The following is a 25,381-nucleotide window of genomic DNA, read 5'->3' as shown; positions in this document are numbered from 1 at the left end:
ATATTCCTTTTCAAATTCTTTGCCCATTTTCAGTGAGCGTGAACCCGTTATGAATAGGTCTGGGACCTGGCCTGGCATTTAGCCTCAGGAGCACTTTCAGTTTATGGATGAGGAGAAAACAGCCCAAGGATGGCCAAACTCAGCCAGGCTGCCTCTGGGCCTGGCTCTCGCCTCGCACACTCAGCCTCAAGTGTTTCTGTGCTCTCCTGGTAGGCAGAAGAAAACGAGCAGATTTGATGTTCTTGCTCGTTGTATAGGCAAATTGGCTGAATGTGAGGTCTAACTAAAATGGAAACCTCTGCTGTGGTTTCTGTCAACACAGAAAAATGACTGATAACATTTATGGTTTCAGATAAGTCAATCAAAGTAAATCTTGCTTCCTCCCAATCTTCAGTTAGTTGAATCTTTTCTGAAGGAGTATGTAGTTTACAATCATTTGTTGTTGTTACTACGTACTGTCGCGTTGATTCCAACTCATAGCAACCCTACAGGACATAGTAGAATTGTGCCATAGGCTTCAAGGAGCAACTGGTGAATTTGAACTGCTGACCTGTTGGTTAGCAGCTGAGCTCTTAACCACTGTGCCATTGAAACCATTAAACCCTGAAACAGGAATGCTTTTGGCTGCAAGAAATAAAACCCCTCAACCCAGGTGGCTCAAAAAATAATGAAATTCATTTTCTCACATGGTAAAAAATCCACAGGAAGGAAAACCATTTGGTAGTTCCTCAAAAGTTAAACACAGAATAATCATATAATGCAGCAATTCCTTTCCTGGGTAAACACCAAAAAGATTTGAAAACAGGTACTCAAACAAATACATGTATGTACATGTTCATAGCACCACTATTTATCATAGCCAATAGATGGACACAGCCCAATGTCCATCAGTGGATAAATGGATAAACAAATTGTGATTATATACATAGTCATGTACCGTGAAATGTCCGTTCAGGTGACGTCTGACCACATATACGTCCGTGGTTCCATAAGGTTATAATAGAGTTTAGAAATCACAGAGAATGGGACAAAGTGAATTTAGGCATATCGCACTGGACAATCATGACGATCTTCAAAAACAAAGAAAAAATTCTCCAAGCTGTTAAAAGTTAAGCTCCACTGAAAGCTACAAGGCTCGCGAAAATGTAAGAAGGACCTGCGTCAGATATGGAGAAATTGCTAGTGACGGGGATTGAAGACCAAATGCTAAAAGCTAATCCCTCTCAGCACATTGATGATCACCGCTAAGGCACCAAGTTTGTTGGAGATACTTAAAGAAAAAGCAGGACCAGACTATGATATCGAGTTTAGTGGTAGCTCTTGATGGTTCAGGTGCTTCGAACAACATTTTTTCACTGGATAAGGTGAAAGTGAATGGTGAGTCTGAGTGCTGTTGTGAAGGCAGCAGCAGAATTTGTTGAAACCTTAGATAAACTAATTGTTGAGGGACGTTATTTGCCCCAGCAAATTTTTGATATGGATGAAACCTCCTTATTCTGAAAGTGAATGCCTGAAAGGACCTTCGTCTATAATACGGTGTTTGCACAATGTCCAAATCACATTCTATTTCACAGAATGTGTTGTAGATGTTAAATGACACGACATATATTATATATATATATGTATACACACACACATACACACACACACATGCAGACATACATGGATATATATGCATGCATATAAATATATGGAGCCCTGGTGGTGCAGTGGTTAAGAGCTCAGCTGCTAACAAAAAGGTTGGCAGTTCAAATTCACCAGCCACTCCTTGGAAACCGTATGGAGCAGTTCTACTCTGTCCTATAGGGTTGCTGTGAGTCAGAATCGACTCGATGGGAAAGGGTGTGTGTATATATATAAAATGCACCCATAAAAAGAATGAAACACTGATACATGCTACCACAAAAACATTTTGCTAAATGAAAGAAGCCAGACACAAAAGATCACATATTTCCATTTATATAGACAAATCCATAGAGACAGAACACAGATTGCTGGTTGGGGGTGGGGCATTGGTAAATGGAGAGCAGCTGCTTAATTGGTACAGCTTATCCTTTTGGGGTAATGAAAATGTTTGGAACTAGATAGAGGTGGTGGTTACACAACACCGTGAATGTACTAAATGCCACTGAATTGTTCATTTTACGTTATGTGAATTTCACTTCAATAAAAAGAAAAAAATATAGTTGAACTGATTTTCTACAGTATACCAACACATTCATGTTGACCATTATTTCTGTTTCTTTCAGCTGAAAGCATCCATAGTCCCAGGATGATCTACTTATGAGAATATCATTAAAATTGTCTTTTCGAGAAAAAAAAAAAAAAATCCACAGAAAGGTAGCACCAAGGTTGGTTGATTCAGTAACTCTAACATCACCTGGTATCTGTTGTCCTTGTCTTTGCCTTTGACCTCAGGTTGGTTCCCCTGATGGTTGCACAGTGGCTAAAGCAGTTTCAGGCATCACGTCTAGAAACAATATCTGGAAGCTGAAAATGAGCCATCTCTTTCTCTATATTCGTTAAGATTAGGTTTGGCTGTAAATGACATAAACCACAAAATAACAGTGGCTTTTAAATAAAAATGTATTTCTCTCACACGTAGAAGAGGTAGATCAGTGTTGGATTTGGTGCTCCATGGTGTCAGAGATCCAAGATCTTTTTTTCTTATGTATCCATATAAGGCCTCCATTCCCAAGGTCTCCCATAGTCCCAGATGGTTGTTTCACCTCCAGCTATCACATCTGCATTCTACATAACAGAATAAAGGAAAGGCGTAAGAGCAGGCAAAGGTTACTCTCAGCTGTCTAATAAGAAAAACTCTCAGAAGCAGACATACCACACTTCTGCTTTCATCCCATTGGTCAAAACTTAATAGACCACACTGGCTTGCAAGGGAGCCTGGGAAATGTATTCTTTGTGATGGATGGCCATGTGCCCAACTAAAATTTCTACTAAGTGGAATAAGTGGAGCATGCAAATTGGGGAGTGTGATGGTTAAGATTGTGTATCAACTTGGCTGGGCCATGATTCTCAGTGTTTTGGCAGTCCTATAATGTTGTAATCACTTCCATGTCGAGATTTGATATGTGATCACCCCCATGATGGGATCTGCTGTAAGTAGCCAATCAGTTGAAAGGGAATTTCCTTGGGCATGTGGTCTGCATTGGATATAAGCAGACATTTTGGCAAGGCTTGGGAACTTTTTGCTCACGCTGGTTGGATCTTGCAGCTGGCTCCTGTTCATCTGACCTCTGGTTTTTGGGACTCGAGTTAGCAGCTTACCTGCAATCTTGCCTGCTGATCTTGGGATTCATTGATCTTTGCAGCCTGTAAGCAAGAGCCCTGCTCCCCGATCTGCCGATCTTTAGTTCGTCAGCCCCTGTGGCTGTGCGAATCAGGAGACGCCTCTATCCTGACCCACAGACTTGGTACGTTACAGCCTGTACAACCACATGAGTCATTTCCTGGATATAAATCTCTCTCTATATATATTTATACACTTTACTGGTTTTGCTTCTCTAGAGAATCCAGCCCAAGACAGGGAGTCACTACCACATCCTGTACCTCTCATTAGGAACAAGGAAACTTTCCTAGAAGCCAACAGCAGATTTGCCCTTATGTTTTATTGACCAGAAGAGCATTGCATGTCCATGCTTAGGCTAGTCCTGGGAAGGGAATGGTACCATCATAATTAAAAAAAAAAAAGACAACGAACAGACAAACCCATTGCCATCAAGTTGATTCCAACTCATAGAGACCCTATAGGACAGAGTAGAACTGCCCTGTATGGACTGCCTGGCGGATTTGAACTGCCAACATTTTGATTAGCAGCTGTAGCTCTTAACCACTGTGTCACTGGGTTTCCACCATCGTAATTAGCTTATATCAATCAAGCCTTACCATCTGGGCTTGGGGCTGGGACTAGCCTCTTCCGAAAGACATTCCTTCCAGGAGGAAGGGGAAAAACCTGGGTAAAGTCAGAATTCTTAGGAATGCGGAAGGAGTGTAGGAAAAGGATGGGCTCGGAGTGTACTTGATAGGCAATCGTTGTCATCTGCACATTCTCACTATGAAGCACAACAGTGTTCAGGTCCCTGCTTTCATTAAGTGCAACTGAAATATTTATCTATGATGGCTCCTGTTACAGCCCAGTCTTTCCATAACTGCCAAAAACAATCATGAGTTTATTGTTTATATGTTTAGGAGATGAGGGAAGGGGAGAGGAGTAAAGCCCAATAAAACCCAGTTACTGCTAGTTGCTTCCCAATATGCATTCTATGTTTCTTGCCCCCAAGAGCACATTTGGATTAAGCTTTGAATGAGGAAATTATTTGTACTCAGTGGTATTGATTAGATAAGCTACCCAGAAAAATATACCTGTTCCTTACTTACAGTTGACCAGGAGGAACAAAACAGCATAAAACAGAACAAATTGATATTTAGAATTTAGAGCGTTTTGACTAGTCATATACGCTCTTTGCTTGCCATACATAAACTTTTTTGAGGGGAAGGAAGCCAGCATGTTAGAAAGGATGAAAAAATGGATGGAAGAAAATGGCAATGAATGAAAGCAGATGAAAGAGAAGCAGTAGCAGGGCATGTATGTATGAGGGAGGAAAGGAGCTATGTGTTTTTGTCACTATTATGTTGCTATGGTAATACAGCAAAATTGAGTTGATGCTCCTCTCTGGGTTTTATTTTGAATGAGGGTCCAAATATGTACAAGCAGAATGAGAAATTAAGTCTGTGGTAAACCTAAGAGACAATCTAACTGTATTTCATCTAAAAATTCAACATCATTTTTATAACAACTCCTATATTCCATTGAAATAATAAGGTCTAAAGAACATTCTGAAGACTTATACAATAATTTTTTTTCTATCTTCTTCTTAAACAATAAGTACAACATATTGTTTTGTGGCATTGGTTGCCAGCGCCACAGCATGGCGATACTCTCCACTTCTCGAACTTGGGTTCAGTATTACCAGCTTTCCTGTCCCCTCCTGCCTTCTTGCCTTCTCATCCTTGCCGCTGGGCTGGTGTGCCCATTTAGTCTCATTTTGTTTTATGGGCCTATCTAATCTGTGGCTGAAGGATGAACCTCTACAGTGACTTCATTACTGAGCTGATATGGTGTCTGGGGGCCATATTCTCAGGGTTTCTCCAGATGATTTATACAATAATTTTAAAGTTTGTTTTTGTGAATTAACAGTGAATGAAAACTCCCCAATTATAAAATGTATCTTGACTGTAGAAAAAATTGTAAATATATAAAAGAACACAGAAGATGATTTAAAAAAAAAAAGACACCTGATCTCATCGGTCAACCTTTTGATGTGAAGCTCTTCGGTCTTTTCATGTATGGTTTTTACCAGCTGGTATCACTTTAATGTTGCACGTTTAGGTTGATTCCAGTTTTTCAGTATTATAAAGACTATTTCAAGGAAAAAATTTTTTACACATTTTTGTGCACCACCACAAAGTTCCTAGAGCTATTCTTTTTTTTAATTAATGAATTTTAATTAAATTGAATAAAGAAGATGAAACAAGAAAACTAATACTGTTAATACCACTCCAGAAACGCTGTTGAAAATGTAAACGTAATTTAGATAAGAAGTTGATTCTGCTGGTGTGTACAATGCTTCTTGGTTTAAAGCAACACAAATCATACATTTGGGAGTTGCATTAACTGTTTGGTTATATCAGGGTACTCCTCAGAATATGATGGCCACAGTGCCCTAAATACCATGCTAATGATCCCATTAGGAATCCCTATTGGGCACTGTCATATATGCATATATAAATAATGTAATTTAAAAAGTGTTTATTGGTCATTAGTGAGTATCTTACAAACTGGGAGAACAGGGCTCCAGACATTCTTATGTCTGCTGAGCTTCTCATTAAGGATGGACCTATTCAAGCTTGATAAATTTCTCATTTGAGCACTCCTCATGGTGTAAAATCATGCATTTATGGTTTCCTAATGTACTGCCTTAATGTTACAGTGGAATTTATGGATTTCCCAAAATGCATTAGACCTCAGGTCACTCTCTGTAGTACTTAATACACTGTGCTGGAGCAGCAATTCTAATATCTCTTCATCTTAAGTGCAAGTAGCATAGTGGTAAGGGTAAGAAATTATCTAATGCCTCTAGTGCCTAAGAATATTTTCCTAACACCTTTTCAAAGTGCAAGATACTCTGTTTCATTGGGAACTAATTTTAATGAAATCATTTGAGGTGATACCGTAAATATTTTACAAAACAATATGCTTATTGTCAGTCCAGTATGTCAATAATTAATAATGGGCTTGATGCATTTGGATATTGCGTTAAACACTTCCTAGGGCTATTCTTGACACATAACCATTCAATGAATGGAAATTAGCATTATCACTAGTAACCACACGTAAGTGTAGCATGGTCAATTATTACTTGTTGGTTTGTCATTTGGGGTTGCTACTCAAACATTAAAGAAGGTGTACTGCAGGTGTCATGTTCAGGTGTGTGGCTAGAACCGTTAGCAAGCCTTCTGCCAGAGGACCTTTTACTTTTCTGTGATTTTCAAACCGTGCCGTCAGAACTTGCATCCACCTGAATGTAGTCTGGATTTGGAGAAGCCAACTCATGTAACTAAACCCTTCAGAGATGGCCTAATTAATACAAATGTATTAATTAACTATAAGAAATATAACTGTCAGAAAGATGGTGCATTTCCACCTGTACAATCAGTATATTCTTGTAGACAAACAACTACCAAAAAAAGTTTACTAAGAAACAGAATCAGATAGGATTTAAATGTGGATGTAGACTTATTATTCAGACAGTTCCCTCTCTTTCCTGGGCAGGTCATACAGTCTATCTCCAAACTTGGTACACATAAGTAAGTATATACGTTTTCCCTTTCTAAATACACTTTCCAGATCACCTTGATTGAAATTGTGGAGGTTTCTAATTGTGGGGGTTTCAGTCACATATTTACAGACAAGGCCTTGGTTTACTCTCTCAGATAGCTGTTCATGTTCATTATATGTAGATATCAATAGTTTAACTCTGGGGGTGGCGGGGTAACTTATTTCCATATTCTCTAAGGGTACAGTGCTTCCCTGTTGGGTTGAGTATTTTGGAAGAGAGAATTAAAAAGTGTGCTTAACAAATATTTATTGAGTACTTACTGAAAAAATAAGTGGAGTTACCCATCAAGACCAGAAACTGTGAGATTTCTGTAACTGCTCAGAGAAGCTGCCATTTCAAAATTGTAATCACCTTCACTGGCATCTTCTAAGTTTCCTAAGGGGAAAGGATTTGTGCCAGAAACTCAGCCTCAAGTCGCATAAAAACACACTTGGTCTGGGACTATGCAGAGATAGTTAGGTGGAAATCAACTGAGTATCGTCTGAACTAGAGGACTTGGAGAGGACATATCAGGAGGTGTGTGAATATTCATATCTTGGTTCAAGAGATCATGCAGGATGTTCATGGCCTAGCCTCAGGCTCGTCAGTGCCTTCTATGAGTTTCTTGTGATTCTAGATGGACTCATCATCAGATCAAATATGATAGCCCACGTGGTCCAAACTGGATAGGAAAGGAAGTAAAGCTGGGAGGAGGCTGGCGTACTGGGAGAATGGACAGGTGTCAACAGAGTGTGGGTTGTGTGAGAGCATTAAAACTGAACTAGTTGACAAAACTAAAATGGCTGGCCTCAGTTTGAATTCAGACTCTATCTTACCTCTTACTTCTGTTTATAGCCTGGCACCATTAATCTTTATACAGACTTAATCATGACTCTAAAGAAACTTTTTTTTTTTTTTTTTTAGGATAAGGATGTAGAAACAATGTCTTTGGGGAAAGGCCTTGGCACCTGCCCTTATCAGAAACCTCCTGCATAAATCTCCACGGGAAAGGTTTCCCTTGAGCAAGCTATGTCTAATAAAAAAGAGCTACGTAATCATCTTTTGACCACCCTGTAAGCCCCCTTTAGTCACTACTTCTACAATTTAAGGAGCTAACCAGTCCACACTGTCCACATATATGCTTTGAACCTATCACCTTGGATCCCCCACTTCTAGTAATCCTACCTTATGCTCATCTAAGTTTGTAACTTTCAATCAAAATGTTGTTGTTATTGTTGTTAGGTGCCTTGGAGTCCCTTCCAACTCATAGTGACCTATGTACAACAGAATGAAACACTGCCCGGTCCTGTGCCATCTTCACAATTGTTGTTACGCTTCAGCCCATTGTTGCAGCCACTGCATCAATCCACCTTGTTGAGGGTCTTCTTCTTTATCACTGACCCTCTACTTAACCAAGCATGATGTCCTTCTCCAGGGACTGGTTCTTCCTGATAACGTGTTCAAAATACACGAGACGAAGTCTTGCCGTCCTTCTCAGGAGCATTCCGACTGGACTCCTTCCAAGACAGATTTGTGCGTTCTTCTGGAAGTCCATGGTGTATTTAGCATTCTTGGCCAAAACCACAATTCAAAGGTGTCAATTCTTCTTTGGTCTTCCTTATTCATTGTCTAGCTTTCTCAAGCATGTGAGGTAATTGAAAATACCATGGCTTAGGTCAGGTGTACCTTAGTCCTCAAAGTGACATCTTTGTTTTTTAACACTTGAGAGAGATCTTTTGGAGCAGATTTGCCCAATGCAATGTGTCGTTTGATTTCTTGACTGCTGCTTCCATGGGTGTTCATTATGGATCCAAGTTAAATAAAATTCTTGACAATTTCAATATTTTCTCTGATTATCATAATGTTACTTATAGGTCCAGTTGTGAGGATTTTTGTGTCCTTTATGTTGAGGTGCAATCCATACTGAAGGCTGTAGTCTTTGATCTTCATCAGTAAGTGCTTCAAGTCCTCTTCACTCTCAGCAAGTGAGGTTGTGTCATCTGCATAATACAGGTTGTTAATGAGTCTTCCTCCAATTCTGATGCTTCATTCTTCTTCATATACCCCAAATTTCTTGGATTATTTTCTGGATTCGAAGGCAGTGGGTTAATTCCTGTTCATGCTTTAAATTTGAACTTGAGTGTTGCCTCCTCTGTGAATTCTTTGGTGGCAGATTTTACCCTTGCCTCCTTGGTTGGAATTCTTGAGTCATGCTCCCACAGCACTGTGGTGTATGCTAGCAGAGGAGAGGATGCACTGCCCTGAATTATGAATACAGATTTATTTGTCTTTCATCCCCACTAAGCTGCAAGTTCTTCGAAGGAAGAAATTGAGTCTTCTTTAAATTTATATTCCAGTGTCTGGTTTGGAGTCTGGCACAGAGTAGACTTTTAATAAACTCCTATTGAAGAATAAATAAATGAGTGCACAAATCCAGGGAAGATATATCACTAATTACAATTCTTTCATTCTGTGAACCCTTTCTCTTCTTAAACAGTGATGGTTCTGTGAAGCACTGTTAGGTCATGCCTATCTGAAAAACAAATCCACATTAAAATTTCTTTCACCATCCAAGATTCAGCTGGATAAATAGTCAAATGTCTTCACGTTTGCGATTGAAGAAACTAAGGCACAGAGAAGTTAATAACACTCAAGATCACCCAGTTAGGCCAAGATGAGATACGATTCTAGGCTCCTATGTCAATTCAGTGTCTTTTCCCAACTACTACTCTGCCTCCCTTCAAAAACCTAGACTTTCGAATACTTTTGATCTTGTTTCTTTGAGGAATGCATTGCTTGGTTTTAGCCTGAAGAAATAAACACTTGTTCTACCTGCAGGCAACTCCCAGAAGATGCTTAACTTCTTTCTGAAATGATCTTACTCTGTATTTCAGACAGGAGCATAAACAGAATGCCTTTCACTTTGGATGCTCTTGGGCTCCTCCACGCACCTCAGAAATTCTGAGAAAGGAAGACAAATTCAGCTTCTCTCACCCCCACTGGGAGAATGAACCTATATAGCCTCCAAAACAAGATTTGCTTGGCTTAGTAATGCACTTCCCAGGTGGGTTTTTATGAAAACCATTCACACGTAAGCCATGAAAGTAAAACATTTGGTGGTAGAGGTAGTGAGGTAGGTTTTCAGAAAGTAAAATGCAAAGCCGAGAGTTATTTCCATTATCGTTTCTTCATAGTAATTTAGACTTCTTTTCAGACCAAACCTGGTTTTAATGCCTGCTTCTATTTCTGTCTCTCTCCCATTCTCTTTATGTATCTGCTCCCATCTTTTAAATGGTCACTCTTGAGTTTTTTCAGTGTATTGCCCTCATGGCTGTACTTACTGCTTGTGGCATTTACACACATTTAGCAAGTCAACTTCACTGAGGTTTCCTTTAGTTATATGACAATCCAATTTAGTCATGTGATTTACTTGAATTGCTGAATTCAAAAAACCATTAGGCATTTTGCATTATTTTTTCAATGGTGGTAAAAATATATATAACAAAACATTTGCCTTCCCAGCATTTTTTCCATGTACAATTCAGTGACATTAATTACATTCATCATGTTGTACAACCATCACCACTGTTCATTTCCAAATTTTTCTGTCACCCTTAACAGCAACTTAGTGTCCCGTTAATTTTTAAAAGAGAATATTTTACAACACTGGGTTTGGTGGAGTACTTTTTCAAATTGCCTTTTATAATCTCTCAGAAGTTTTCATATTTTTTCTCATAAGTGATTGAAAGAATGTTTAGTGACCCAAAGAATAATACAGAAAAAAGCCATAAATCCGAATACTTGGGAACAAGCTGATGGTGAAGATTTTCCATCTTACTGAGGCTTCTCTAGGTTCCCCTTTGAGCCATAGGTTGCATGCCATGTGTGCCTTAGTTACTTAGTGACGCTTTAACACAAATACCACAAGAACAGAAATGTATTTTCTCACAGCTCTGAAGGCTAAAAGTCCAATTCAGGATCTTGGCCATGTCAATTCCTTCTTGGTTGGTAGCCCCGGGCATTCCTTGGTTCTTGGTTATCTTCACATGGCATCTGTCTTCCCCAGTATGTGCCTGCTTCTATGTCTAATCTGCACTTTTTATAACTCGGAAAGGATTAGGTTTAGGACACACCCTACACTGGTATGGCCACATTTAACATAACACAGAAAACTCTATTTTCAAACTGGATTACATCTACAGGTATGAGGGTTAGGATTCCAACACATATTTTGTGGGGACACAATTCATTCCCTAACAATGTGTATATATGGTGTGTGGGTATACATGCACATATGTATTTATATAAGAAAGTATAAATGTATCCACCATACATGCTTCTGGTGGCTTAGTGGTTAAGTGCTATGGCTGCTAATCGAAAGGTCAGCAGTTCGAATCCATCAGGCATTCCTTAGAAACTCTATGGGGCAGTTCTACTCTGTCCTGTAGGGTCACTATGAGTCGGAATCGACTCGATGACAATGGATACATGCTTCTGGAGGTGTCATATCAAAGCACACTCAGAAAAATATCCTCTGTAAATACAGAAACATTTTTGAGCACTGCGGGGAAATTCCAAGGAAGCGTAACTGATTAAATCATTGCATGACCACAGATTTCTTTTTCATCTCAGATTTTATCACAGAATTTTAGCTTTCTTAAAAAAAGAACCCAGGACTCAGGCAGACATGGCTGTGGCAGCATCCTTGTCCATCTTCCCACTTTTGTCTGTTCTGTAATATTTCCTTGGACTTGAGCAGACATGACCATGGCAGCATGGTTGTCCGTTTCCCATTTTTGCCTCTTTGAATATATACCAAGTAAACTTTCTTTTTGCTTTAAAAAAATAAAATTCTTGTAATGTTTACTAATAAGGCCTTTCTGACTCAAATTCTTCCTCAGTTACAGTTGTAGTAAAAATCCTAGCTGATGGACCTGAGGTTTGTGATTACAATAGAAACGATTCTGGGACTGATGATGCACTTGCGTTCCATGGTGACTCGCCAGATGGAGACTAAGCACGCTCATAGGCTCCTTTCTGTCTTGCCCATCCTTCCCTGCAGCTTCCAAGAATGCCTGTCCAGGCAGCATCGAGCTTCCTGCAGGGGTTGCTATTGTCTAATACAAGGGCTTCTGTCCTCAGTGGAATTTGGTTATCGCTTCAGATCATTTCTAACCTTTGCCCTTTCCCAGGATTTAATCGGTTTAAATTTATATTGGTTATTTGCTCTTGAGTTTACTGTGAATTTAATCTCATGTTACTGTTTAATACATTAAAGTGTTATTATGTTTGCTGCCACTGCACTGATTAGCATTAATTTCCCAGAGAATGTGTTTTGAATATCAGTGAGCTTGTTCAGAAGAATGCATGATAAATTTTATTGTCTTAAACACAATGAAATCTTTGATTACTTTATTAAAATGCATGCAGTGAATTTTTTTGAGATAGGTTCTGGAATGAAACTAAGACTTTAGGAGAAATTGAAACACTGGACTTATATATAAGTCTTACCTTTAAAATATTATTTTTCTCCTGGTAGAGATGGTTTATATTTGCATTTTTGAGCCTGAATAATTTTAGTTCTGTTTTCATTGTACAAACCCAAGAGGAACATTTACTTTGTTTTCACCGATTAGTTATACAATTATTCTTTTCAGATACTACATGAACCATGAACCATAATATTATATTCCTTGCTAATACATTTTGGCAAAAGTATTTACATGAAAACACAATACATAAATGGAATGACTTTCTCAAATGAGTGCATTGTTGCCATGAAGCAATCATCTTTATTTTGTTTTAATACAAGTAAAATTCATTGAATTTTTCTCAATTAGCAAAGGCACTTTTCCAAATGAACTAGTGAAGGAAAAACACTGTCTGTGTCCCAGCCTGGCTGATTTGCCTTTTATTACCAGATGCTTACTAGGGGAGGAGAAAAAAAAAGGAATTTTTTAATTTTAATAAACTTGATGCAATGCTGACTCCTAGGGGATTAGGTATGGTTCCGGTGTACTAATTTCTTTTCAGTTAATTTTGAAGTAAAAGTTAGATTTGAAACCAAAAGGCTTTGAAACAAAGATACCACGTTCAAGACTCTTTTATGATGAAAGGTAGAACTCGGAGACCCTAATAAACAAATCCTTTGAATTGCAAAACTTAATTTAAACAAAGGAATATTTTCTTTTTCCCTCTCATTAAAATGTTTAAATCCCGTGTAAATCTTGGGTTTAAGTCTAATAATCAGATTATGTCATTTGACACAGACAGTTGAGTTGAGCCTTGTGTCCATAAGTATATAAATGCAGCTTTTTTGAAAAAAAAAAATTTCTAATAAACCTGGAATTCAAATTTACATACTATAGAGTTCAGATTAATTAATCTCAACTGCTCCTTTCTGATGTAATTTTTAGTTCTAGTGTTGGTTATTCATTTTATGTGTAGAATGAAAACATCTTTTTCTTTCCCACTTAAGTCTAAAAAAGTGAGACTAGCTATGCACCTACAGAATGACTCAGAGTGTTGGATTTATAAAATCTGTTGGATATCTCTAATAAAAATGCAAATACTAGAAATATTAATTGCCCTATATCTTTGTGGTGCTCCCGCTCTTAAGATGCTTAATATTATCAAATCTAATTCTTAGAATATCTATAGCATTCTTCTGATGGATTGTAAAATACTAGTTAAATATTTCTGAGCGTTATGGTTAAGATTAAAAACTCCATCTTCTAGTACTGTTTTTCTAGGATGGGGGAAAACTGAAATGGTCTTTCTTGCAGGAAACTAGACTAAGATGTTAAAATAAATTATACATTCATTATAAGGAAAGTTATCAATATCCTTTCTCTATCCTAGATGTTGCAAATAACTCTAAAAATGGGTGGAGGGTGGAGCCCTTAAAAATAATCATAGCAATAAAGAAGGAGTACGTGACATTGTCTAATAAATGGAACTAGGACTCTTTAGAGAAATGATTGATTCTAGGGCTGGGGCAGGAAATACACAAGATGAGCCTGGCACATCTTATAGTGCCAGAAGGTAAGGAAGAGCTTATAAACAAAAGAATGGGGCATTTTAAATGAACATAGAAACCAACCTGAAAAAGCTGCCAATGGCCAAAGCAGGAACAATTCGAGCAACAAAATTAATAAGGTAGTGTTTTAGGCTGGGTTTTCTAGAGGAGCAGAACCAGTGAAGCATATATATAAATATGTATACATAGAGAGAAAGATTTATTTCAAGGAAATGGCCCACTCAGTGGTGGAGGCTGGCAAGTCCCAAATCCATGGGTCAGGCAGCAGGCTGGAGGCTTCTCCTGATTCACGTGGTGGCAGGGGCTGACGAATCCAACATCTGTGGATCAGGTGGCAGGCTGCTGGCTCACGTCCTAAGAACCAGAGGTCAGAGGATGACTAGACAGACAGATGCAATATTGAGAGAGTGAGCTTTGCCAGAACATCCATATATATTGGATGCAGACCACACCCCCAAGGAAACTCCCCTTTCAACTGATTGGCTGTTCGTATCAGATCACAAAATGGAGGATGATTACGTAACATCTGCCAAACCACTGAGAATCATGGCCTAGCCAAGTTGACACATAACTTTAACCATCACAGGTAGTATTGGGTTATAACACAAAGTATAAAATAAATATCCATGAGTTCATACTGATCAATAAATGATTGCGTAAATAGGTGAGAGGAGTCAAATCTTCCATATAAAAGAATTCCAAGTAATTTATATAGATCCCCCACCACCACCACTTAAGCGTGGGCTGCTCTTAGTGACTTGCTTCCAAAGAGTAGAGTATGGAAAAGGGGGAAAAAGTAACTTTATAGTGGAAAACTCTAGCAAACATTACCTGGACCAGGTGATCAAGGTTAACATCACCAGTGATAAAGTCATATTGCTAGCGTGTACCCTTGCTATGATATGATGAGAATGGCCCTTCACCTCTGTGGTCTTCCTTCCCAAAACCCATAACTTCAGTTTAAGTATGATAGAAACATCAGGCAAACCCAAACTGATGTTGTTGTTGTTGTTGTTCTTGTTAGGTGCCATCGAGTCAGTTCTGACTCATAGTGACTCTGTGCACAACAGAACGAAACACTGCCCGGTCCTGAGCCATCCTTACAATCGTTGTTATGCTTGAGCTCATTATTGCAGCCACTGTGTCAATCCACCTCATTGAGGGTCTTCCTCTTTTCCACTGACCCTGTACACTGCCAAGCATGATGTCCTCCTCCAGGAACTGATCCCTCCTGACAACATGTCCAAAGTATGTAAGACGCAGTTTCGCCATCCTTCCCTCTAAGGAGCATTCTGGCTGTACTTCTTCTAAGACAGATTTTTTTCATTCTTTTGGCAGTCCATGGTATATTCGATATTCTTCGCCAAGACCACAATTTAAAGGCGTCAGTTCTTCGGTCTTCCTTATTCATTGTCCAGCTTTCACGTGCATATGATGTGATTGAAAATACCATGGCTTGGGTCAGGCGCACCTTAGTCTTCAGGGTGACATCTTTGCTCTTCAACACTTTGAAGAGGTCCTTTGCAGCAGATTTGCCCAATGCAATGCATCCTTTGATTTCTTGACTGTTGCTTCCATGGCTGTTGATTGTGAATCCAAATAAAATGAAATCCTTGACAACTTCAGTCTTTTTCTCCGTTAATCATGCTGTTGCTCATTGGTCCAGTTGTGAAGATTTTTGTTTTCTTTATGTTGAGGTGTAATCCATACTGAAGGCTGTGGTCTTTGATCTTCATTAGTAAGTGCTTCAAGTCCTCTTCACTTTCAGCAAGCAAGGTTGTGTCATCTTCATAACGCAGGCTGTTTATGAGTCTTCCTCCAATCCTGATGCCCTGTTCTTCTTCATATAGTCCAGCTTCTCGTATTATTTGCTCAGCATACAGATTAAATATCTATGGTGAAAGAATACAACCCTGATGCGCACCTTTCGTGACTTTAAACCGATTAGTATCCCCTCATTCTGTCCAATCAACTGCCTCTTGATCTATGTTAAGGTTCCTCAGGAGCACAATTAAGTGTTCTGGAATTCCCATTCTTCGCAGTGTTATCCATAATTTGTTATGATCCACACAGTCAAATGCCTTTGCATAGTCCATAAAACACAGATAAACATCCTTCTTGTAGTCTCTGCTTTCAGCCAGGATCCATCTGACATCAGCAATGATATCCCTGGTTCTACGTCCTCTTCTGAAACTGGCCTGAATTTCTGGCAGTTCCTTGTCGATATACTGCTACAGCCATTTTTGAATGATCTTCAGCAAAATTTTGCTTGCGTGTGATATTAATGATATTGTTCCAACATTGGGTTGGATCACCTTTCTTGGGAATAGGCATAAATATGGATCTCTTCCAGTCAGTTGGCCAGGAAGCTGTCTTCCATATTTCTTGGCATAAATGAGTGAGCACCTCCAGTGCTGCATCTGTTTGTTGAAACATCTCCATTGATATTCCATCAATTCCTGGAGCCTTGTTTTTCGCCAATGCCTTCAGAGCAGCTTGGACTTCCTCCTTCAGTACCATCGGTTCCTGATCATATGCCACCTCTTGAAATGGTTGAACATTGACTAATTCTTTTTGGTACAATGATTCTGTGTATTCCTTCCATCTTCTTTTGATGCTTCCTGTGTCATTTAATATTTTCCCCATAGAATCCTTCACTATTGCAACTCGAGGCTTGAATTTTTTCTTCAGTTCTTTCAGCTTGAGAAATGCCAAGCTTCTTCTGCCTTTTTGGTTTTCCATCTCCAGCTCTTTGCACGTGTAATTATAATACTTTGTCTTCTCGAGCCACCCTTTGAAATCTTCTGTTCAGTTCTTTTACTTCATCAATTCTTCCTTTTGCTTTAGCTGCTCGACATTCGAGAGGACGTTTCAGAGTCTCCTGACATCCATCTTGGTCTTTTCTTTCTTTCCCGTCTTTTCAATGATCTCTTGTGTTCTTCTTGGATGATGTCCTTGATGTCATTCCACAACTCATCTGGTCTTCGGTCGCTAGTGTTCAATGCATCAAATCTGTTCTTCAGATGGTCTCTAAATTCTGGTGGGATATACTCAAGGTCATATTTTGGCTCTTGTGGACTTGCTCTGATTTTCTTCAGTTACAGCTTGAACTTGCGTATGAGCAATTGATGGTCTGTTCCACAATCGGCCCCCGGCCTTGTTCTGACTGATGATATTGAGCTTTTCCATCTTCTCTTTCCACAGATGTAGTCAATTTGATGTCTGTGTGTTCCATCTGGCGAGATCCATGTGTATAGTCACCGTTTATGTTGGTGAAAGAAGGTATGCAATGAAGAAGTCGTTGGTCTTGCAAAATTCTATTATTCGATCTCTGTCTTTGTTTCTATCACCAAGGCCGTATTTTCCAACTACTGATCCTTCTTTGTTTCCAACTTTCACATTCTAATCACCAGTAATTATCAATGCATCTTGATTGCATGTTCGATCAATTTCAGACTGCAGCAGCTGATAAAAATCTTCTATTTCTTCATCTTTGGCCCTAGTAGTTGGTGCGTATATTTGAATAATAGTCATGTTAACTGGTCTTCCTTGTAGGCGTATGGATATTATCCTATCACTGACAGCATTGTACTTCAGGATAGATCTTGAAACATTCTTTTTGACAGTGAATGCAACACCATTCCTCTTCAAGTTGTCATTCCCAGCATAGTAAACTATATGATTGTCCAATTCAGAATGGCCAATACCAGTCCATTTCAGCTCACTAATGCCAAGGATATGGATGTTTATGTGTTCCATTTCATTTTTGATGATTTCCAATTTTCCTAGATTCATACTTCATACATTCCAAGTTCTGATTATTAATGGATGTTTGCAGCTGTTTCTTCTCATTTTGAGTCGTGCCACATCAGCAAATGAAGGTCCTGAAATCTTGACTCCATCCACGTCATTAAGGTTGCCTCTACTTTGAGGAGGCAGCTCTTGCCCAGTTATCTTTTGAGCGCCTTCCAACCTGGAGGCCTTATCTTCTAGCGCTATATCAGACAATGTTCTGCTGCTATTCATAAGGTTTTCAGTGTCTAATTCTTTTCAGAAGTAGACTGTCAGGTCCTTCTTCCTTGTCTGTCTTAGTCTGGTACATTTTACAAAATACCTGACCAGCATTCTTCAAAATTGCCGAAGTCATCAAAAACAAGGAGAATCTGAGAAATTGTCACAGGCCAAAGGAGTCTAAGGAGACTTGCATAAATCTAACGTCATATCCTGGATGGGATCCTGCAACACTGAAGAACTAGTGAAATTTAAATAAACTGTGGAGTTTACTTAGTACTAATCTACCAATGCTAGTTCTCTACTTGTGACAAATGAACCATAGTTAAAAAAAAAAAAAAAAAAGGTTATCAATAAAGGAAACTGGGTGAGGGGAATAAGGGAACTTCCAGTACTGATTTTGTGACTTTTCTGTAAATCTGAAACTATTCTAAAATAATGCATTTATGAAGAAAAAAGAAAAGATTTGTAAGATTTCATTTCTGTTACATAGATCTTGATAGGTTTTGGAGAAGCTGTGAGTGGGGAAATAAGATAATGACACACAAGGACTAATCTTCTCTCTGAAAAGCCTAAGTAATTTGAGAAAATGTTCCTTTCCCACACTCACATCCAAACCTTTCCATCACCTTTCCAGGTATTAGTGATCATAATGTAAATTGGGTTCAAAGTAAGTCCGTGTATTGTATTAAGCGAATGGTTAACATAATGGGTGTGCCTGATGGATGGATAAAGCACAGGCTGAAGTTATGATTCTAATATAACCTGTACTGTCATCTTTGATCCCTGTTGTCTTGGAGACTCTCTTTGCCTCTCAAATATGTGGGATCCTCAGTGTTTTGGATTCCAAGTTTTTCTTAATTGGCTTTTACCCTTTTTTGATGGAAGCCCTCCTCTAGTAGTTTCATAAAAAGGGTGCATAAGAAATAAAGTTTTGAGACCCTGAATCTCTGAAAATGTCTTTATTTAACCCTCTCACTGAAATGGCATTTTGACTGGGTCTAGAATTCTAGGATGGAAATTATGTCCCCTCAAAATTTGGTAGGCACTACTCTCTTCTAGCTTCTTGTGTTCTCTTGAGAAGTCTGATCAAATTCTGAATCTTAATTATTTATATCTAATCTGTTTTCTCCCTTTGGAAATTTTGTAGATGTGCTTTTTGTCCCCAGTGTTCTGATATTTCGTATTTTAAAGACTATTTTTACTTATTATTCTGGGCATATATGTTTGATCTACTGGATTTATTCTCTGATTTTCTTACGACCACTCATATTTTCAGTTGTCCATGGATATATGGATTTATTTCTGGGCTCTCAGTTCTATTCCACTGGTTTATATGTTTATTACTAAGCCAGCACCAGGCTGTTTTGATTACTGTAGCTGTATAGTATATTTTGAAATTTGGAAGAATGAGGCCTCTTGTTCTTCAAAATTGGTTTGGCTATTTGGGGTCTCTTTCCTTTCCATTTAAAGTTGAGGGTTAGTTTTTCCACTTCTGTAAAGAATGCTGTTGGAATTTTGATTGGGTTTGCATTGAATTTATAGATTGTTTTTGGTAGTATTGACATTTTCACAATATTAGGTCTTCTAATTCATAAGCATACAATGTCTTTCCATTTATCTAGGTCTATTTTAGTCTCTGGAAACCCTGGTAGCATAGTGGTTAAGAGCTATGGCTGCTAACCAAAAGGTCGGCAGTTTGAGTCCACCAGGCGATCCTTGGAAACCTTATGGGGCAGTTCTACTCTGTCCTATAGGGTTGCTATGAGTCGGAATCGACTCGACGGCAACGGGTTTGGGTTTTTTTTGGTTTATTTTAGTCTTTTGCAGCAGAGTTTTATAGTTTTTGTTTTAAAAGTCCTTTCCATCCCTTGTTAGATTTATTCCTAGGTATTTTGGTTTTTTAGGTGCTGTTTTAAGTGAAGAAGAATGGGGCATCAAGATTGGAGGAAGACTCATTAACAACCTGTTATACTGTTGACACAACCTTGCTTGCTGGAAGTGAAGAGGACTTGAAGCACTTACTGATGAAGATCAAAGACAACAGCCTTCAGTATGGATTGTACTTCAACATAAAGAGAACAAAAATCCTCACAACTGGACCCATAAACAACATCATGATAAGTGGATAAAAGATTTCATTTTACTTGGATCCACAATCAATACCCATGGAAGCAGCAGTCAAGAAATCAAAAGGCGTGTTGCATTGGGCAAATCAGATGCAAAAGACCTCTTTAAAGTGTTGAAAAGCAAAGATGTCATCTTGAGGACTAAGGTGCACCTGACCCAAGCTATGGCTCATATGCGTACAAAAGCTGGACAATGAATAAGGAAGACTGAAGAAGAATTGACACCTTGGAATTGTGGTTTTGGCAAAGAATATTGAATATACCATGGACTGCTAAAAGAATGAACAAATCTGCCTCGGAAGAAGTACAACCAGAATGCTCCTTAGAAGCAAGGATAGTGAGACTATGTCTCACATACTTTGGATGTGTTATGAAGAAAGACCAGTCCCTGGATTAGGATATCATGCTTGGTAAAGTTGAGGGTCAGCAAAAAAGAGAAAGACCCTCAACGAGATGGATCAACACAGTGGCTGCAACAATGGATTCAAGCATAACAATGGTTGTGAGGATGGTGCAAAACCAGGCAGTGCTTCATTCTGTTGTCCATAAGGTCGCTATGAGTTGGAACCAACTTGACAGCACCTAACAAAAACAACACAACATTGTAAATGGTATTGTTTTCTTGATTTCCTTTTCAGATTTCTCCTTGTTGGCATATAGAAACCCAACTGATTTTTGTGTGCTGATCTTTTACCCTGCAACATCAATGAATTCTTCAATTAGTTCTAGTAGCTTTCTTGTGGATTGTTTGGGATTTTCTGTACATAGAATCATGTCATCTGCAAATAAAGATAGCTTTATTTCTTTCTTTAAAATTTGGATAGATTTATTTCTTTTTATCACCTTGTTGCTCCAGCTAGGACTTCCAGTATGATAATGAATAGAAGTAGTGATAACAGGCATCCTCGTCTTGTTCCCGTTCTCAAGGGGAAGACTCTTAGTCTTTCTCCACTGAGTATATTGTTGGCAGTTGGATTTTCCCAGGTTCCCTTATAAATATTTCTTTTCAATAGCATCTCCTTCTTGTTTCATGGATGCAATACCTTCTTATTCCTCTGAAGATTTTAATGATAGCTTTTTATTTATTTTTATCTTGTTAAGTTTTCATCTCCCTCTGTAATCTTTCAGAAGCTGTGTGGTACAAGTGGTTTGTTATTGGCTGCTAATATAAAGGTTGGTAGTTCGAACCTATGCAGTGATACTGTGAAGAAGAAAGGCCAGGAGAACTGCTTTCATAAAGATTATAGCCAAGAAAACCCTATGGAGCAGTTCTATTCTGTAACACATGGCATTGCCATGAGTTGGGGGCTGACTTCATGGCAGTAAACAACAACAGCAACTATAGGCTTTGATTCCTCCAAGTTGCAACTGGCTTTTTTTCTTGTTTTGTTTCAGACTTTGTCTTTTATGTTAGAGGTTTTCCTCAGATGTGTAAGGATTCTTACCCGCCTGATAAGACTTAAGAGTGGAGCACTTAAAAGCTTACTGAAAGTTCTATGTGTAGCATGAAAAGCTTGAAGACTATGAATGTCACTGTAGAGAGATTGCACTGGGCTGTGTATGGGAACCTCCATCCCATATTAGTATTTCTAGGAGCTACGCTATTTTCTCATATAGAGTTGACGAAGGTCCTCAAAACCAACTTGCTTTTCCAAGGTCTTTCTGATTAGATTAAATCCTTTGATACTACTATAAAGCTGTATAAAGGACTGAAGAAGCTCCTTATTCGTTGATAGGGAAAGATCAACAAGATACATTGGTGAAAAAAGCAAGGTGTAGAACAGCATGTCTTATATGCTACTTTGTGTGTTAAGGAGAAAATAAAGAAATATATTTATATTTGTATATGCATGAAGAAAGTATGCAAACAAAATTAAGAATAGCCATTAACTTATGGGGTGGCAAAGAAACTGAGCAGACAGGAGCAATTGGGAAAGGAGGACTTCACTATATATCTTTTTCTTTTGAACAATGTAAATTTATCACCTTTTTGAAAAACTAAATTAAAAAATGTGTTCTGTTTGGACACTTCACCAAAGAAGACATTCAGGCGGCTAACAGACACAGGAGGAAATGCTCCCGATAACTAGCTATTAGAGAAATGCAAATCAAAGCTACAATGAGATAACATCTCACCCTGACATTAGTGGCATGAATCAAAAAAACAGAAAGTAACAAATGTTGGAGAGGTTGCAGGGAGATTAGAACTCGTATGCACTGTCGCTGGGAATGTGAAATGGCACGACCATTTCAGAAAATGATATGTGACTTCCTTAAAAAGCTATAAATAGAAATACTATATGATCCAGCAATCCTACTCCTAGGAATATATCCTGGTGAAATAGGAGCTGTCACACAAATAGATATATGCATACCCAGGTTCATTGTAGCATTATTCACAGTAGCAAAAATATGGAAACAATCTAAGTACCCATCAACAGATGAATGGATAAACAAACTATGGTACATACACACAATGGAATACTATGTAACCATAAAGAACAATGATGAATCTGTGAAACAGCTCACAACATGGATGAATCTAGAGGGCATTATGCTGAGTGAAATAAGTCAATCACAAAAGCATAAATTCTGCATGAGACTATTATCAAAAATCATGAAAAGGTTTACACACAGAAAGAAACAGTCTTTGATGGTTACAAGGGAAGGGAAGGGTGAGGAGGGAAAAACGCACTAACTAGACAATAGATAAGTGGTAACTTTGGTGAAGGGTAAGACAGTACACAATACTGGGGAAGCCAGACAACTTGGCCAAGGCAAAGTCATAGAGACTTCATAAAAAAAAAAAAAAAAAAGACTTCATAGACACATCCAAATACGCATAGGGATCGAGTTACTAGGCTGAGGGCTGGGGACCATGGTCTTGGAGTACACCTAGCTTAAATGGCATAACATAGTTTATAAGGAAAATGTTCTATATCCTAATTTGGTGAGTAGTGTCTGGGGTCTTGAAAGCTTGTAAGCAGCCATCTAAGATACATCTACTTGCTCCACCCAGTCTGGAGCAAGGTAGAATGAAGAAAACCAAAGGCACAAGGGAAAGGTTAGTCCAAAGGACTAATGGACCACAACTACCACAGCCTCCACCAGGCTGAGTCCAGCACAACTAGATGGTACCTGGCTACCACCGCTGACCGCTCTGACAGAGATCATAACAGAGGGTCCTGGAGAGAGCTGGCAAAAAATGTAGAACAAAATTCAAACTCACAAAAAAAGACCAGACTTACTGGTCTAATGGAGGCTGGAGAAATCCCGAGACACCCTGGATACCCTTTTAACTCAATACTGAAGTCACTCCTATATTTCACCCTTCAAACAAAGATTAGATAGGCCCATAAAACAAACATTAATACACATATCTCAACCATGTATATGAGACTAAATAGGTACAGCATCCCTGGGGGCAAGGATGAGAAGACAGAAGGGGACAGGAAAGCTAGATGAATGGAAATGGAGAACCCAAGGTTGAGAAGGGGAGAGTGTTGACACATAACGGGGTTGGCAACCAATGCCACAAAACAATATGTGTATTAATTGTTTAATGAGAAACTAATTTGCTCTGTATAACCCTTCACCTAAAGTACAATAAAAGAAAATATATTCTGTTTTAATCACAAATCCATCTCAAACTAACTAAAGTTTGAAAGGAGTGTTTTATTGGCTTATGTACTTGAAGAGGTCAGGAGTAGAGCTAGCTGGATAAGACATGGTTGGATAAATCAGGACTTTCTCACTTTTGCCCTCTGTCTCTGCCCAACTCTTAGCTCTAGTTTTCTTGGGTGTTGGCTGTGTTCTTTCTTGCAGCAGATGGCTGCCTCCCAAGGTTCTGGAAAAATGGCCACAAGATGCAGTAGGGTTGCACAGTCAGTTAATGTAATAAATTGTACACCTGTAAACAGCTGGAAAAAAAAAAGGACATATGAGTCACATGCTTACATTACCCTTACAGCTTGCCAAAGAGGAAGAAAAAACATCTTTCCTTTTTGGCAGTGAAGTCCCAAGAAGGACTCTGATTGGACTATCTTGGATCACATGCCCATTCTGAATTCCTAAACCAATCACCGAGGTCAGGAGGTAGAGTATTCTGGTTGGACAGACCTAGGCCACATGGGAATGGTGAGGATACTCTCATCTGCACCACACAGAAAAAAAAGAAAACCAAACCAGTTGCCATAGAGTTGATTCTGACTCATGGCAACCCACAGTTTTTTCAATGGCTGTGATCTTTTGAAAGTAGAGAGCGAGGCCTTTCTTTTGAGGCAGTTCTGTGTGGATTTGAACTGCAAAGCACTTGACTGTTTGCACCACCCAGGGATGCAGTCAGGAGTGATGGGCAATGAATATATATCTACTATAGAGACAAATGTTTTTGAAACTAGAACAAAGCCTTCTTAATCCCTGTGGCTCAGATCTTTGTATCTAGACCTGCTATAGAACTCAGTGAATGTCAAAGTGCTAAGGACATGGAAAATGATTATTAACTATTTAAAACATGAACTTCATTGACATGGCTGTGGAGTTGAATCAAGAATATGACATATTTCAACATCCATCTGATTACCAGGGCCTATACATGTTGTTATTGTTAGCTGCCATCAAGTTGGCCCGACTCATGAAGACCCCATGTGTTACAGAGTACGACTGCTCCATAGGGTTTTCTTGGCTATAATCTCTATAGGTGCAGTTCGCCAGCCCTTTCCTCTGAGGAGCCACTGGGTAGGTTCAACCATTAGGTTTGTAGCCTTTCACAAACCACTTGTGCCACCATAGGTATGGGCTAAATATAAATACGTGAACCCAGTTTTGATAAGTTAGAGATTAAAGAAAAAAAAGTATACATAGAAATGAAATTGTAAATTTAGTGTATAGATTCAATTGTATTCTACAAAAAAGTTATGTTGAAGTCCTAACCCCTATACTTGTAAACATGAACCTGTGTGGAAATAGGGGTTTTCTTCTGTTATGTTACAGAGGTAATACCAGAGTAGGGTTGGTCCTAAACCTAGTCTCTTCTGAGTAGTGTCTTATTAAAAGAGCAGAATAGATACTGACACACAGGGGAGATGACATGTGACGATGAAGGCAGATGCATCTATAAGCAGCAAAAGAATGCCAAGAATTATCAACAGTTTCCAGAAACTAGGAGAGAGGCCCCAAGAAAAATCAACATGGCCAAGACTATGCTTTAGACTTTTGATCTCTAGAACTGTTAGAAAATAAAATTCTGTTCTCCGAAGTCAAAAGAAAAAAGAAGAATATGGCATATATTTCTTTAAGGCCCCATC

The 25,381-nt window shown here is 38.7% G+C and overlaps 1 long non-coding RNA gene across 2 annotated transcripts in view; it reads left to right on the top strand.

Annotated features, from left to right (window-relative positions):
- The window catches only part of LOC126083972 (uncharacterized), a 65,829-nt gene extending 44,979 nt beyond the window's left edge, over positions 1 to 20,850 (top strand). Inside the window, exons 3-4 of one of the 2 annotated variants that reach the window (XR_007518895.1) lie at positions 2,250 to 2,351; positions 19,854 to 20,850. This is a non-coding gene — a long non-coding RNA (uncharacterized LOC126083972). Of the gene's footprint in view, positions 1 to 2,249; positions 5,134 to 19,853 lie in introns of those variants that run through there. The other variant, XR_007518894.1, reaches the window with a different exon arrangement.
- The last annotated feature ends 4,531 nt before the right edge of the window (positions 20,851 to 25,381 follow it).

Source organism: Elephas maximus, chromosome 10, assembly GCF_024166365.1.
Source record: "Elephas maximus indicus isolate mEleMax1 chromosome 10, mEleMax1 primary haplotype, whole genome shotgun sequence".
NCBI lineage: Eukaryota > Metazoa > Chordata > Mammalia > Proboscidea > Elephantidae > Elephas > Elephas maximus.
This window is presented reverse-complemented; position numbering and strand designations above follow the sequence as displayed.